Below are 14,639 nucleotides of genomic sequence, written 5' to 3' on the forward strand. Positions count from 1 at the left end.
TAGGACGTTAGAGCTCATTGCCAAATGGGGTTCTGATAATCTTGTTGAGTTTAATGCCAAGAAAACACATTGCGCTCTCACAGCGAAAAAGTCACCATTTTACTCACATCCCTCCCTCTGTGGCATACCGCTGATGATACAAAGCAAAATCGCCATGCTGGGGATGGACGTTCGCTGCGACCTTAGTCCAAGGGATTACATCGAGGCTATTATAAAAACAGCTTCACGAAAACTCGGAGTTCTGAACAAGGTGCGGCGTTTTTTCACGCCGCAACAACTGTGCCTGTTATACAAAACACAGGTACGGTCTTGCGTTGAATATTGCTCGCACCTTTGGGATGGCTCCGCTAAGTACCTACTGGAGGCCTTGGACCGGTTGCAGCGACGTGCAATACGCATTATTGGCGACGTAAAGGTCACAAACACCCTTGAACCTTTACAATTGCGTCGCGAAATAACAGCACTGAGCGCTTTCTATCGACTGTATCACGGCGAGTGCTCTGAGGAATTATTCTCTCTAATTCCTGCTTCCCCCTTCCTTCTTAAGTCCACGCGAGCTGGCTCTTGATGTCACCGCCTAACTGTGACATCAATTCCATCGCGCACAAAGAAATTTGGCAACTCCTTTCTTCGTCCCACTACCAAAAAATGGAATTCCTTACCAGCTCACGTGTTCCCCTCCTCTTACAACCCGGGTTCCTTCAAACGAGACGTGAAGAGGCATCTTGCGGGCCGGCAAGGCGGGGACGGCTAGTACAGAACATTCTTCCCGACCGTACTGGCCGTCGTCGCGTTTGGACTCTACTACCACTTACCATCAGGTGGAGTAGAGTCATTTGCCATCCCGGACATATAAAAAAAAAAAAAAACCGTGACGATCCTCCCGAGACTGTTGCAGAGGAGTTGTTGAAACTAATAACTATCTAACTAATTATTTAACAAAATCTTTTTAATCAATGTAGTTCATTTTTGCTAAAATTGCTAATAAGTAATGTTTGTATTTATGATATTGTAGTAAATATAATTATATATATATATATATATATATATATTACTGATTGTTACCGTTGCATTTAACGCGAAGCCAAGTATCTTCTCTCCCCCTATATATAGCAAAGGCTATTACTTAAATTAGGCTGTAGGAATAAATAAATAAATAACAAAGTTATATTATAAATGGAAAAAGCCATCCCCTTGTCGGTGAGAATAAAAAGCAAGGAGGGATAAACTTTATTAATTCATTGACGCGCAAGAATACAGGGGGGTAAGTACTTCGAGGCATCCCGCACTATCGTAGCAAATCAAGTCAAAATATTTTATTCAACTTCGGACTACACTTTTTTTACCATCGACTCAAAATGTGAATCTTACCGGCACTATACTCAGTTGTCTAATTCCTCACGAGATCTGGTTTATATGACTTTTATCGATTAAGTGGCTGCGGCCTGCATCCGCTGCTCCTCCCATGCTGTACTGTGATCCGCTGGTGTGTGCTTGTTTAAGCTGTGGCTCGGTGGAGCTCACGTCAGGTGTAAGCTCTCTCCAATTTTTACAAACTCTACCTTTTATATATAAAGAGGGAAACGAGTGACGTTAGATAACTATGGTTATTATCAAAAATCAGACCTATAAACACTAAAATTTATTTAAAACTTCCTAGTGATATACTAGCTTTTGTACAACTCGAGCCCTGCCATGGTGTTGCAAGTTTCCGCCTGAGTTAATAATGACGTTAGATTAAGTATATGTGCCCACGTGTGGAGCGTTCACTAAACCGACACGATTAAACGTCGACACCGTCGATATATTACACTGCACGCGATATCACGATGATTACTCGCTCTAGCGTAGTAGGAATAATATCACAACATCTTATAGCGGTGACTTGGGTGCGAAGGCTTCAGGTCAGGAAGGTCAGACGTAGTTTATTATCATAGTATTAATATCATTATCGGGTGGCTAATTTGCTAGTTTGTTTTCTTATAATAAAAAAAAAAACATTTCCACGTTCAACTTCAACCCAAAAGGTAAAAAATAAAACCATATATTGAAGTTTATTTTGTTCAGACAGAGGCAATTACTGTTATTTCCTTCTTTCAGAGCTGCGCCGCGACTTGCTCCGGCCGTTTGGCAGCTCGCGAGAGCACTTAGTTTTCAGATACAAATAAAAACAACAAAAATAAGAAAACGCGTTCAATACAAACCGCCAACTTGTAATTATACTTGTACGTAAGCCGCGTTCGGCTTACGTACAGCTCTCATCTCATTCTGTACCCTGTACTAGTTGTAAGGATATAGCAAATGCAAAGATTTGCTTTCGGATGTATTATTTTTTTCTTACTTATTTTACATATTTCATACAAAAACAAATTAAAAACGAATCAAATCTATACTAAATAATAATAAAATTAAAGAGTTTGATTGTATTTTTGTTTTCATGCGATAATCTCTGGAACTACCAATCGGAATTGAAAAATATTTTTTTAATTGAATCGCGCAATTCTTGCGGAAGATTATTTAACAACGTACTGCAGTCCACGGGGGAGCAGGAACGCTAAGTATAATACAATCCTTATATACGTGAATTTATAGGTCACTGTGAGGCTTAACTTGTTTTACACACCTTTAATAATTTTCATTGATTACAATGATATTGATGATTTTAATTAAAACCAACTGCAGCGCGTTTCCATTGTCAATATCTGTATTACTTAGTACAAGCGGAATACTACTCAACGGATTTTTTAACCTGTCCTCTACTTTACTTACATTTAAATAAACACTCTCAGAAAGCCGGCCCTCATTTTAAATCCTTCTCTCCGCCGACCGCTCCGAGCGCCGTAATGACTGTAATCGGCGCCGGTGACGTAATGCATGCCCGCCGACTAACCGCACTCACTTCGCGGCTCCCGTAGATGTAAATTTTCAACACCAGAGGTGTGAAATGGTTTCGTTAGACGAAATTATTATATAAAGCTCTACGTTGAAAATTTCTTTGAAAAATATTCCAATTATTTGTAATTTTAAGCTACACTAAATAAAAATGTTGACCTAATTTAGTACAATTTTAACTTCGGACGAGCAAAATTTAAGTTGTCACCTATTTTTTAAACAAAGAGATATAATATTATAATAAATCCAGCATCGATCCAAGCGATATATTTCTTTTTCACATATTGTGTTTATTGAACATATTGTAATATATCTATTAAGCTGTTAGTCCAAAGTGAAAACACCAAGCATTATTCATCGAAAAAACTAAAAATTACTATGTTTTTTATATTAATAACTTTTATATTCACTACGTGACAAGTACAGTTACTTAAATTAAGGATTAATTTTAACATAACAATGATTACTGCGCCATTAACAGCACCCTAAAAGCACATTTGACGACTGCATTACAAAACATCAAAGTTCCTATTCCTAAGCTACTATACTTATGTTATAAATTAATGAGTTACACTAGTCCTTCACCTATACCGACCGATAAGAAAAGTTACTTTGATTTATAACATAACTAAGACATCAACACTATTATAAATAAAACCTTAATGCTTACAAAACCTTTCTGTGTAACCTACAGTGATGTTGTGCGTAATTAATAGTTTTGGCTTGACACGATTATTTGAGAGCCGTTCAATAAATGCAATACATATAAAAGCGAGCGTTTAATTTGCATATGAACATAATTGAATAAATCTATTTTTAATTAAAATTACATTTAGTTGTCAGTCACATGTGAATAATAAATAATATAGGTAATTGGTATTTCAAGGGACCGACACGTGATGTGTGCCGGCGACGGGGCGGGACAGGGTTTGCTGTCAATGAGAATGCTCTTTTTGATGCTAATTTTATGTATATGATGTTATTTTATATTTTGTTAATATTTAAATAGCTATTTCATTTCCTTATTATCTGAAATAAAGTTTATTTAATTTATTTTGTATAACTAGGGGTGTACAGAGAGTATTGGGAAATAAACTTACAACTTATTTATATAGGATTAGATTAATATAGGATAAGTGCATGATTGAATAAAGAATGCTTTTCGGTGAGCTCAGATTGAGTACAATAATGTGTCATGCGCTGTCTTGATTCTGTTCCGCCGCGTCCGAACATACTCAGGAGAACATTATTTTCCTCGTCATATTATTATTATTGTCTTCATCTGTCAACGTCACATTATAACACAGAGTAGCACAGTCGCAGCAGATAGGCCTAGTTACATGTTAAATGTTTGAAATTTCGAAAAATAATCGAATTCCTTTGAAAAGTTTAATGTATCCAAACATCGTAACTCGACGGCGGAAAACAGTAGCCGATTACATTTCAGTTCTTTTCAATGTAGGCGTGTCTACATCTGTTTTAGGTTTAAATTAAATTGATTAGAAATTATTAACTAAATAAATTTAATGATAAAATTATGATATCTTATTTATACATGATTATACAAGTGAGAATAATAATTTACTACAATTCAGTAAGTTAGCGAAGCACTGATCAGAGTTCACCGTCTGTTCACCGTCCTGCCATGCCCTGCGAACACGGACAACCGAACGTAGAAAGTCTACGTCTACGTTATCTCGCTCGTTAATCGCATCAAACAAATCGAAGTTTGCTCGTTCCTTCTCTGGATCATCTCCGAGCCTCGGGTTACGGAAACTTGTTCAAAATCAACTGAATTAATTAGTCGAGTTTCCCTTTCAGACAACGGACGGAGTGTAAGAAACCTTTTAAATTTAATCAAACTAGATTATGATTTAATTGAATCTGTTTCTATGAGCTACAGACGTCCAACAGGTTATTACTTTTAGTTTATAGACGTTTTATTGTGGTCATATCGTAGTTTTAATCGACTTCAAAAAAGGAAGGTTCTGTGTTCGAGGCGTAAAGCTTTGTAACAATCATTAACATTTTATTGTAAGTACAATACTACACTGATACAATTATTGTGATGATATATGTATATTCGCCGTATCTGTTATTATATACAAAATTAAACATGATGACGTGTGTTTAATTAAATAGCATAGAATCATTTGATATGATTGGTGCTACGAGATGGCTTTAAGATAATGCCATCGAGCTCCACGCAAACGACAAGCTTTTTCAGCCCCCGTGCGAACGTAGCTTAGTTTATTATAAGCAAAGGTAGAGTTACGTGCGGCGCAGCGCGGCAACATTTATTTATCAGGTGAGCTCGGCTCCCGGTCCGGTTCCAGTCTCATTTAAATAACACATACATGATGTTATAAAGGCTTTTACGATCTGAATAAATACGAATAATATTTTAGAAGCATCATAGATTTTAATATTAAATTTCGATTTTACCGTTGTTTATGTAAAATTAGTTATATTACATTTTAGCTTTTTCACACAAAATGGTATTCAAATATAATAAATATGGAACTTTCGTTTTATGACTATAATATAAACATCGTTCCGGAAACTACAAGTTCTTTTTTTTATCCTGGGACATTTTTCACACACGGCCATCTGATCCCAAATTAAGCTTGTACAAAGCTTGTGCTATGGAAACCAGACAACTGATATACTACATATACTACTTTTCTTTTATAAATACATACTTATATAGATAATTAAACCCAGACTAAGGACAATCAGACATGTTCATGCACACAAATGTCTGTGCTGAATGGGAATCGAACCCACAACCTTCGGCGTGAAAGGCAAGTATCTACCAACCACGCCAACCGGCTCGTCAATATATCGCTCGTCAATATTCTTTATAGTTTCTAGACGACATAGAAAAGGTATAGCATGTACAGGTACCGTCCTCGTATCCCACTACCCACTCGTATCCCACTACCCACTCGTATCCCACTACCCACTCGTGAATTATTCGTCCGCTAAACAGTAATACTCTGTCTGTATTGCTGTGTTCCGGTTAAAAGAACGTATCAGTCGGGTAATTACAGACACGAGGGAAACAACACCTTAAATCGGTGACTGGTCTGGTGGTAAATATACCAACATTTATATCCTGTTTCCTGTCTTATTCATCTCGTATTGCCTCCGACACGTACGCCTACATTTCTTATATCGAAAGGTACTACGTGTACCGTTTTCATGGCAATTCTCAATAAAACGCGTCGCACCGCAGCAAATTATAACATATTTTTCTAAATAACGTGATACCAATCGCTTGTATTATAGTATAGGTTTAGTTCTTTAGTACGGTCGACTTAACTCGAAATAACTTTTGGACTTACATAAGGCAGAGGCGGATATCTTCTAGATAAACAAAAGGTACACTTCAAGTAACACCAAAACGCGTTTCGACCGTTAAAGCATTGCTTAAATAAACATCATCGCTTAGAATCGGGAGACGAAGGCGCGTCGCTGATGGTGGCTTTACATTATGCATGAGATAAGCTCGAACTGCAAGCGCAGACTAATGTCTTTTAGCAGTCGCAAAGGCATTTAAGGGTAGATAAATAATTCTCGAAAATTATCTTCGGATATATATAAAAATCGGCGTGATAGCGTTCCCGGATAACCACAACAGTAAATTTAACCGTCAAATAATTGCTTGTAAAGATTAATTAATTATAAAATGTCAAGCTAAGACAGTCTTGTTTTCTTTTGATATTAATACGGGCGCCCGACACAGCTCAATTCATTCTTGGTCGAGCTGTCGGAGCGTAGCAACAGACCTTTTGTGTGATGTCGCCGAATAAAACGGTATTAATAACCAATTGACGTTTTCCTACTATTACATTATTAGTAAGACCGATCACCCTGATGGAAGTGAATAGTGGACACTTTTTAAAAATCAATCGGAATTGGTCCTCCCGTCATATAAAACCGATCAAACTCATAATTTTATTAATTAGTTTGGTTTACATTACAGAAAACCATCACAAAAACATATTTGGGACAAAATTGTCAATGACATACTATAATCTTTATCTCCTACTCGTACTAGTTGCTCGTCTCGACTTCATACGAAGTTAACTCTCTCATTTCACACCCTTACAGTTGAAATTTATTGTAATCTGTTGTACAGGAATTCTTTGTTATCAGATGCATTCGTTTTACGATAAGCGTATGTTAAAAATGTCAGCTTTCAAGACTCAGTAGTTTTGGCTGCTCGGTGTTAATAGCCAATCAAGACAAGCGATTTTATCAGTGAAGATAAATATGACACATACAACACACACCACCATCAGTACCGAGTCACGCAATTTATTCGTAAGTAGGTGGTAGTCGGTACATCTCCCCACACGCTCTACTTTTATATTATATATAATATCTATCTCAATATTTGCATGAATGCACCAGGCTCACCACTAACAGGGACATATGGCGAAGGCTCGTGAGGCGAATAACATCTGCGCCGAATAATTCATAATACTTCTTGGCGACCACGACCGCTCTGACAAGAGTGTCACGACGAAGAAGAAGAAGAATCTCAATATTCGATATCTCAAGTATTCCAAATTCAGTGAATTGAACTGAATTTCTTTTCTATGGCGAGTGTGACGAGAAGTATCTACGTTAAATGATTTGTAGATGTTTTACATCAAATTTTTCAACGTTACTTAGTGGTAAGTCTTTGTGTAGGTACTACTTAGTGAGCCCTTAGTGAAGGTACCACCCACTAATCACATTTTCTACCGCCAAACATCATCTACTTAGTATTATTGTAAAGGGTAAGGTATTTATATTTCTTACAGTGCCAATGTCTATGGAAAATAATGTCCTTACTATATTTAATGTATACTTTAGTAGTAATAAGCTATAGCCATCTCCAACTATATGTAACATATAAACATACTTTATAGTTTAAATCTATCCTGAAACTGTAACCATCTGAAAGTCTCATGTCAATCGAATTACCAGATCACGTCACAACATGTTATAGTCTCTGTTGAAGTTCTAAGTCATTTCCGACGTTCGTTGTATTCGGTACAAATGGATCGGAATACTTCTGACACGGCTGACGTTCGGTTTATTTAAGCGGTTTATTTAAGGATCGTATTATCTTATATAATGATGAGTGAACGACATGTGCATGTCGTCACCGTTCGTGTGTAAGAGGACAGTTACATATTCATGGAGGAACATGAATAATTCCGGTCGCTCAGGGCGCTCCGGACGATCCGGACGGCTTGCGCTCGGTACACATACGCTGGTGGGAACGTTTATTTTATTATTGACAATTATATTACTGATGATTCCTGAGATGACTTCATCTCAATTACGAGTATTCGCGGATGGCGGAAAATAGGGTTGATAGTCCTTTGCTGCCCTCTCGTGGCTGACTATTTATCATCATGGAGCCTCATCCGTCGGGACATGCGCCACCCTGCTTCTGCACTAGACAAGACTAAACATCAAAATTCACCTGCCAACTTTGGAGTAAATATCTGTAAATAAAATAATTTAGAGTAAATAACTTATTTAACTATGAACTGATCTAAAATATTAAGAGTTAAATATATTCAATAAAAAAGGATAACATATATATTTAATATAATATATATATATATATATATATATATATATATATATATATATATATATATATATATATATATATATTATATTAACATGGTTCCGATACATTTTGGTTCTCACACTGTTTACTTCAGAAACACAAGATTAATCATAATTTTAATCGCCCTAAAAACACAGCGTTACCTTTCTGTAACGCTCATAGTACATATAGCAAAAATATATTAAACTAGCTCGACGGTCAATATTTAAAGGAGAGAAATTGTAAATAAAATATAATTTGAAGACGTGCCAGATATGAAATTAATAGAAAACATTACTATAATCATGAATTCGTTGAATGTCACTAATAATATAGTAGGAAAAATGTTGATGTCAGTACATTTCACTTTAATCGAGGTCTGAACGCAATCCTCAGTTTGCTCTTTTAGGCCGACGGCCGCACTCCGCATTCACGTGGCTTACGCAGATCTTTCTCTATTTTACTGAAACAGTCTGCGCGAATGAATCAGTAGCTCTATTACAGTAGTTATGTTAATGTCTGGTCAAACATATTGGTTATTTATCCTCATTAAGTATGGTTTTAGATTGCGTGTTATATTTCATTACAACGTGCATGAAAAATGTCCCAGGATATATTATATTATATTATTACACCCACAAATTAATAAGTAATTTAACGACACAATAAACTCTATTATATTTCTGTCATTTCTGAAATATGATTGAATTATTAGTTAGCAAAAATATCAGAGTCGAGTATTTAAAATATCATTTACAAAAAACTTTTTTAAAATGCAATTGTAATGCAAATACTAAATAGGTACAGTGAACGGTGTGGCTCAGTAGCAAGAAGACGATAATTTGAACCATAATTCAGAGTTTAAACCCGGGCAAGCACCACTGGATTTATATGTACTTAATTTGTGTTTAATTCATCTCGTGCTGTGCGGTGAAGAAAAACATCGTGATGAAACCTGCACGCGGCAGATGGAAGTTTGCCACGTGTATCGACCAACTCGCATTGAAGCAGTATGTCGGAGTAAGCTCGAAGCGACCTTTTCTACAAAAAGGAAAGGTACATTTACGGGCTCTTACTTTAAATCCATATCTATATTTCATAGCAGTTATTGCAATACAGGCCGACTCTGCATATGAAGATACTGTTTTAGAACCTTCTTATATATTCTACATAATATATTAGGTACGCGCGATAAACTTTCGAAAATATTTTATGAAGCAACTTTGCTTCGTTACATTTTATTATCGTATAAATTCAATACAACATTTGATGTGGGTTCATGATATGAATCTCTTCAGACGGGTTTCATCAAAAAGTATTTCAGTACAAAACTTATAATATAATCGGCATCATAAAGACGGCAGTAAACCATAGATTACATTAAGTAAAGTCGAATGAATATACAGGTCACATCTCTGCTGGCGAGAGATAAGCGCGTCTGCCGCCACTTGTACGAAAACAACGCCTCAAGAATGCAACTTTAAACGAATTTATGAGATGAGGTAAGGACGCGAACAATTGAAGAGAGACTTGTCTTCTAAGAAGAGAAAAATATATTCATGAGTATAATTAAGGAGGAAAGCTGCTAGTGTTGTTTCCATCCATCCCGCAATCGTCATATGAAAAGAAGGTATTTTATGTGACTTTGTATTTCGATAATAAAGTGCTCTGTGTCAATAATTATAACTATTAGGAATGTTTTGAAATAAATATATATCTAAACAATTATTAATAAATGAATATTTTCTGTTTTAAATAAGTGGGCACGAAACGGCTTCATTAAACATACAAAACACTTAAGACTCGCTTTGTAAAGCCGGAGAACTTGAGTAGAGGCATCAAGGCTATTGTCAATACATGTGGTTCTGAATAATGTGATAGGCGAGTCTTGCAGTATAGAACTTATATTTATCGCAATAGAGGTCATAAAACCTATAAGGTTGAATGTATCGCGCTAGGGCGGTTATAGTGTGAGACGTGATTATCGACATCCAAGTTGATAATCTCGTTAACAGCCCACTTTACGAGCGACTGCATACAGCACGCCGACCCTGACCGTATTGACATATTACTGAACTAATGAACTGACGAAAAACTTCCCTGTATTGAAAACACTTCAGCAAAAAATAAATCGTTCGAATTAGGTTTGCGTTTAAAAGTTTGCGGTACAAGGATACATTTTCAGCCCATTCGCTTTTTTATTTTCATAAATGACCTAATTTTTACTGAAGTCAACAACGAAGTCGAAATAAAACGACAATAATCTATGGTAGAAAAATATTCTACGAAACAAAACGCCAATAGTTATAATTTACGTTAGGTTATTAATTATATCAAATCAAATCATATAGAAATATATCAAATGTTAAGCTACCACTGGTTCGAAATGTAGATTCTACCGAAAAGAACCGGCAAGTCACTCATCAGTAATTCTTTTCAAACATTTCAAATACAACGTTATGTCAATCAAACAAAATTAAATGCATATATGTATATAAAGCAACAATGAACAAATGATTTAAATTTATTAATCACGAAACGAATATCTTCCCCCAGCAAGGATTTATTAACTTCGTGGAGTCAGAAACTTTGCGTTAGAAGCTTATCCTTACGAGATTATTAATAGACCGGGCCGCTCTCTTTTGCAAAATGAAAAACAGATTCTATATATGAAGCATTACCCCCAAAGTATATGTCATAATACATAACACTATGAAAATAAACAAAAAATACTAAGCGAGCAGTTTCAATATCAGTTACTTGTCTAAGTCTTTACTGGTGGTAGGGCTTTGTGCAAGCCCGTCTGGGTAGGTACCACCCACTCATCAGATATTCTACCGCAAAACAGCAATACTTGATATTGTTGTGTTCCGGTTTGAAGGGTGAGTGAGCCAGTGTAATTACAGGCACAAGGGACATAAAATCTTAGTTCCCAAGGTTGGTGGCGCATTGGCTATAAGCGATGGTTGACATTTCTTACAATGCCAATGTCTAAGGGCGTTTGGTGACCACTTACCATCAGGTGGCCCAAATGCTTGTCCACCTTCCTATTCTATAAAAATAAAAAATAAATAAATAACTGCTCTAGTCGCGTATGTTCGTGACAATAAATGAGAATCCACTGACATTTCGAATCTAATACGATATAATATAATTAGTAAAATCATTTAACTGAAGTTGAGATCAAAATCGTTATAACTTTTGTTCAACTACTGAACACTACACTGACTGAATCTGAAAACTGAATCTAAAGCTTTCAACGCAATCTAAACTAGGGAGGCCGATTAACTAAGAGTAATATTACTTATCAATATAATACAATTGGAAATTGCATGGGATTTGCTTGAGTACTGTATTAGTTTTTAATACAAACTATTATATATTAGATATTACTACAAACAGACACTATGTATTTTATGCGACATCATAAACTATTTAATAATTTTAATCTAAAGAAATCAAAATGCTATAAAAATAAAATGATTGAAAATATAGTTTGTCCGTGAAAGCTTACTGTTACATTTTTATAAATGTGACCATTTTAAATAATGATGGAATTATTGGAAATAAGTAGAATGTCTCCTTCAAATTACATAATTCATTAATATTCAAATGACATCTGTTCTGTTAATTAACTTCACTTATTGCAACACTCACATGCCCGCGCCACACGTGGAACACGTAACTTATACATTATTATATACTTTGGTTGCGTACGTGTACATTTCCAATGGTTTAATAATGTTCTGAAGTGATTGCTCCTTAGATGCATTTCAGGCGTTATGAAGCCATACCTAGTTATAGTTGATACATACTATTGTAGATAAACATTTTTCAGCAATGGTCTTTGTTTATTATTTTTTTCTCAAAAAATTCTTATTTCGTATACTATTTATTTGAGTATTTACGCACAATATTAAATTTACGTAGTTTTAATATCATAAATATAATGTAAAAAAATAAATAAAATTGTGTCGCTTATTTATGAGCGCTGTACCGATAACTACGGTGGAGCGATAAACTTTTTCATTTCATTATTCATGTACAATCTCATTACAGTATTATTAATTGTGTAGATTGAAATCAATTTTTAATTAAAAATAATTAGTTTTAAAGTGGAGGCTTACAAAAATTGGCAATATTTTATCTTTATTCAATAAAAGTTTAATTTATGCTTATATTATAGTTGTTATGAAGGCCGTTGTGACGTCTGCGCCGAGATATTAAGTTACGCCGAGTGCTTGATTACGAGTTCATTAGCTCACTCGCACTGCGCACTCGCGACTACAATGCCGCGTGCCCGCATGCCCGCATTAACTACATTCCTGACTGTGGAATAGAATATTATGCTCTAAGCTTAATCTGCCAATTTAGAATATAAACTTTTGGGTCAAAGTTATTTTAATATTTCTATTTAGTGTAATTTTTTGTCATTTAAAAAATGTCATAGAGACGTGTTCGTGTACAGTCGAGCGGCGTGCGAGCGTGTTCAGCAACCAATAATTCATTTATAATTCAGCGCGACCGTCCGCCGCCCGCGGCGCGCTTTACGAACAATATTGATCTTGAAATAGCGAAAATAACTTTTCACACAACATACCTTAGAATGCAAAAAAGGGGTAGAACGTAATTCCATCAAACTTATATATTTTCAAGAACGAAGATGTGTTCGAAGTGCCTTTGAGACTGGGAAGTTATTTATCATTATTATTATTTTATTTATTATATTCATGGTATGAAGATAGACAAGCAAATAAAGTACCTAATGCTAAGTGGCCACGTCTGCCCGTAGACTCTGGGTGCTTTATAAAACATTGCTGCTGCGATGGGAACTCAGATATTCTGTCTATCATGTTCGTAAGTACTATTTAGTATTAAAATCTGATGCGAGTGCTGACCACTAGAAACTTAAAATTTTCAATACTAATAAGATATACCTAATATATTTAATTTCACTATCGGGGGATTTTATTTTTCAACCCTCAATTTAAAGTTTCTCATTGAATAGTTGTTCAAATAACTCAATAATCGTAATTATAAAAAGTAATAAGTATTCCTTATTTATTGCCGTTTTTGAACCTAAACTTTGAATTTATTGTTTTTCCTTGTATCGTCTGCTGTCCCACATAATTCTCTGAACGATAATCGTTCATTCATTTACGTGTGTTTGTAATAAAAAACTAGTTATTTTGTAGAACATAATTGTTATTCGTAAACTAAAATGAATTTATCGAATTCATTTATCACACACGATAAGAATTTCAGTAAAATAATTCGAATCATGAAAAATTACATCATAAAATAAAACAGGTCATAGTATCACTCATCAAACAAAATGGAATATGCTCATATCATGCTCTCTTTGCTTTGTATAAAACGCTGTTAGTGGCTGCTCAAAATGTACAAAGACTGATGAATGACGGCCGCTGCACCCCACGGAATGGGGAGAGGCGGGGGAACGAGGGTTTAGCGAGAGACTGCATTCAACCTGCAATCCTACTCAGGAATATTTCACTGATAAAAGAATATTTAATTTCTTTCATGCTGGTATATTTCAGTTCGCTTATACATACTGTGAATGACGCCAGTTACTCGCCAAGCGTGTAGCGCTCGAACTGTACAAGACACAACATCATTCTCACGACCGATGTGAGATGTTTCAACAAAAAAAAAGCTGATCTGTTGGGCTTTACAAATTGGTATCTGTGCATATTAGGAAATTTATTTTTAATAACATTTTATTCCTATTAAGTGATATTAGTTACAGCAAGCACAACTATTGATTATGGCGTTTCTCCGTCTGCTGCAAGCGTCTTCTGTCTAGAGGGTTCCGATAAAAATAGGTTTCTTGATATTTGATGTTATCAACATTATATAACGGCGTGGCATAATGTTTCCGCTACCGCGATCCAATGACCCAGTACTTCATAAAACAAACGGACAATTTATAGTTTACGTACTAAAACAAACAATTTATTTTGTTTTCAATATATCACTAATATTCGCTGAACTCGCGTTGGCCCGAGCGATGAAACAAAACACGGGGTCCTCTGCATGAAGCGCCGGATGTATTAATAATATATATTGCACGCCCCCCCCCCCTTTTGCTTGTTAACGTCGCGTTGCATTA

At 35.5% G+C, this 14,639-nt stretch overlaps 1 long non-coding RNA gene across 1 annotated transcript; it reads right to left on the reverse strand.

Annotated features, from left to right (window-relative positions):
• Positions 1-8,161: 8,161 nt before the first annotated feature.
• On the reverse strand, positions 8,162-12,504 carry LOC126774363 (uncharacterized). The gene is made up of 2 exons (XR_007669804.1): positions 12,167-12,504; positions 8,162-8,399 (listed from the first exon to the last, which is right to left on the reverse strand). It is a non-coding gene; the product is annotated as an uncharacterized LOC126774363 (long non-coding RNA).
• Between the last annotated feature and the right edge of the window lie 2,135 nt (positions 12,505-14,639).

This window comes from Nymphalis io, chromosome 16 (genome assembly GCF_905147045.1).
Source record: "Nymphalis io chromosome 16, ilAglIoxx1.1, whole genome shotgun sequence".
NCBI lineage: Eukaryota > Metazoa > Arthropoda > Insecta > Lepidoptera > Nymphalidae > Nymphalis > Nymphalis io.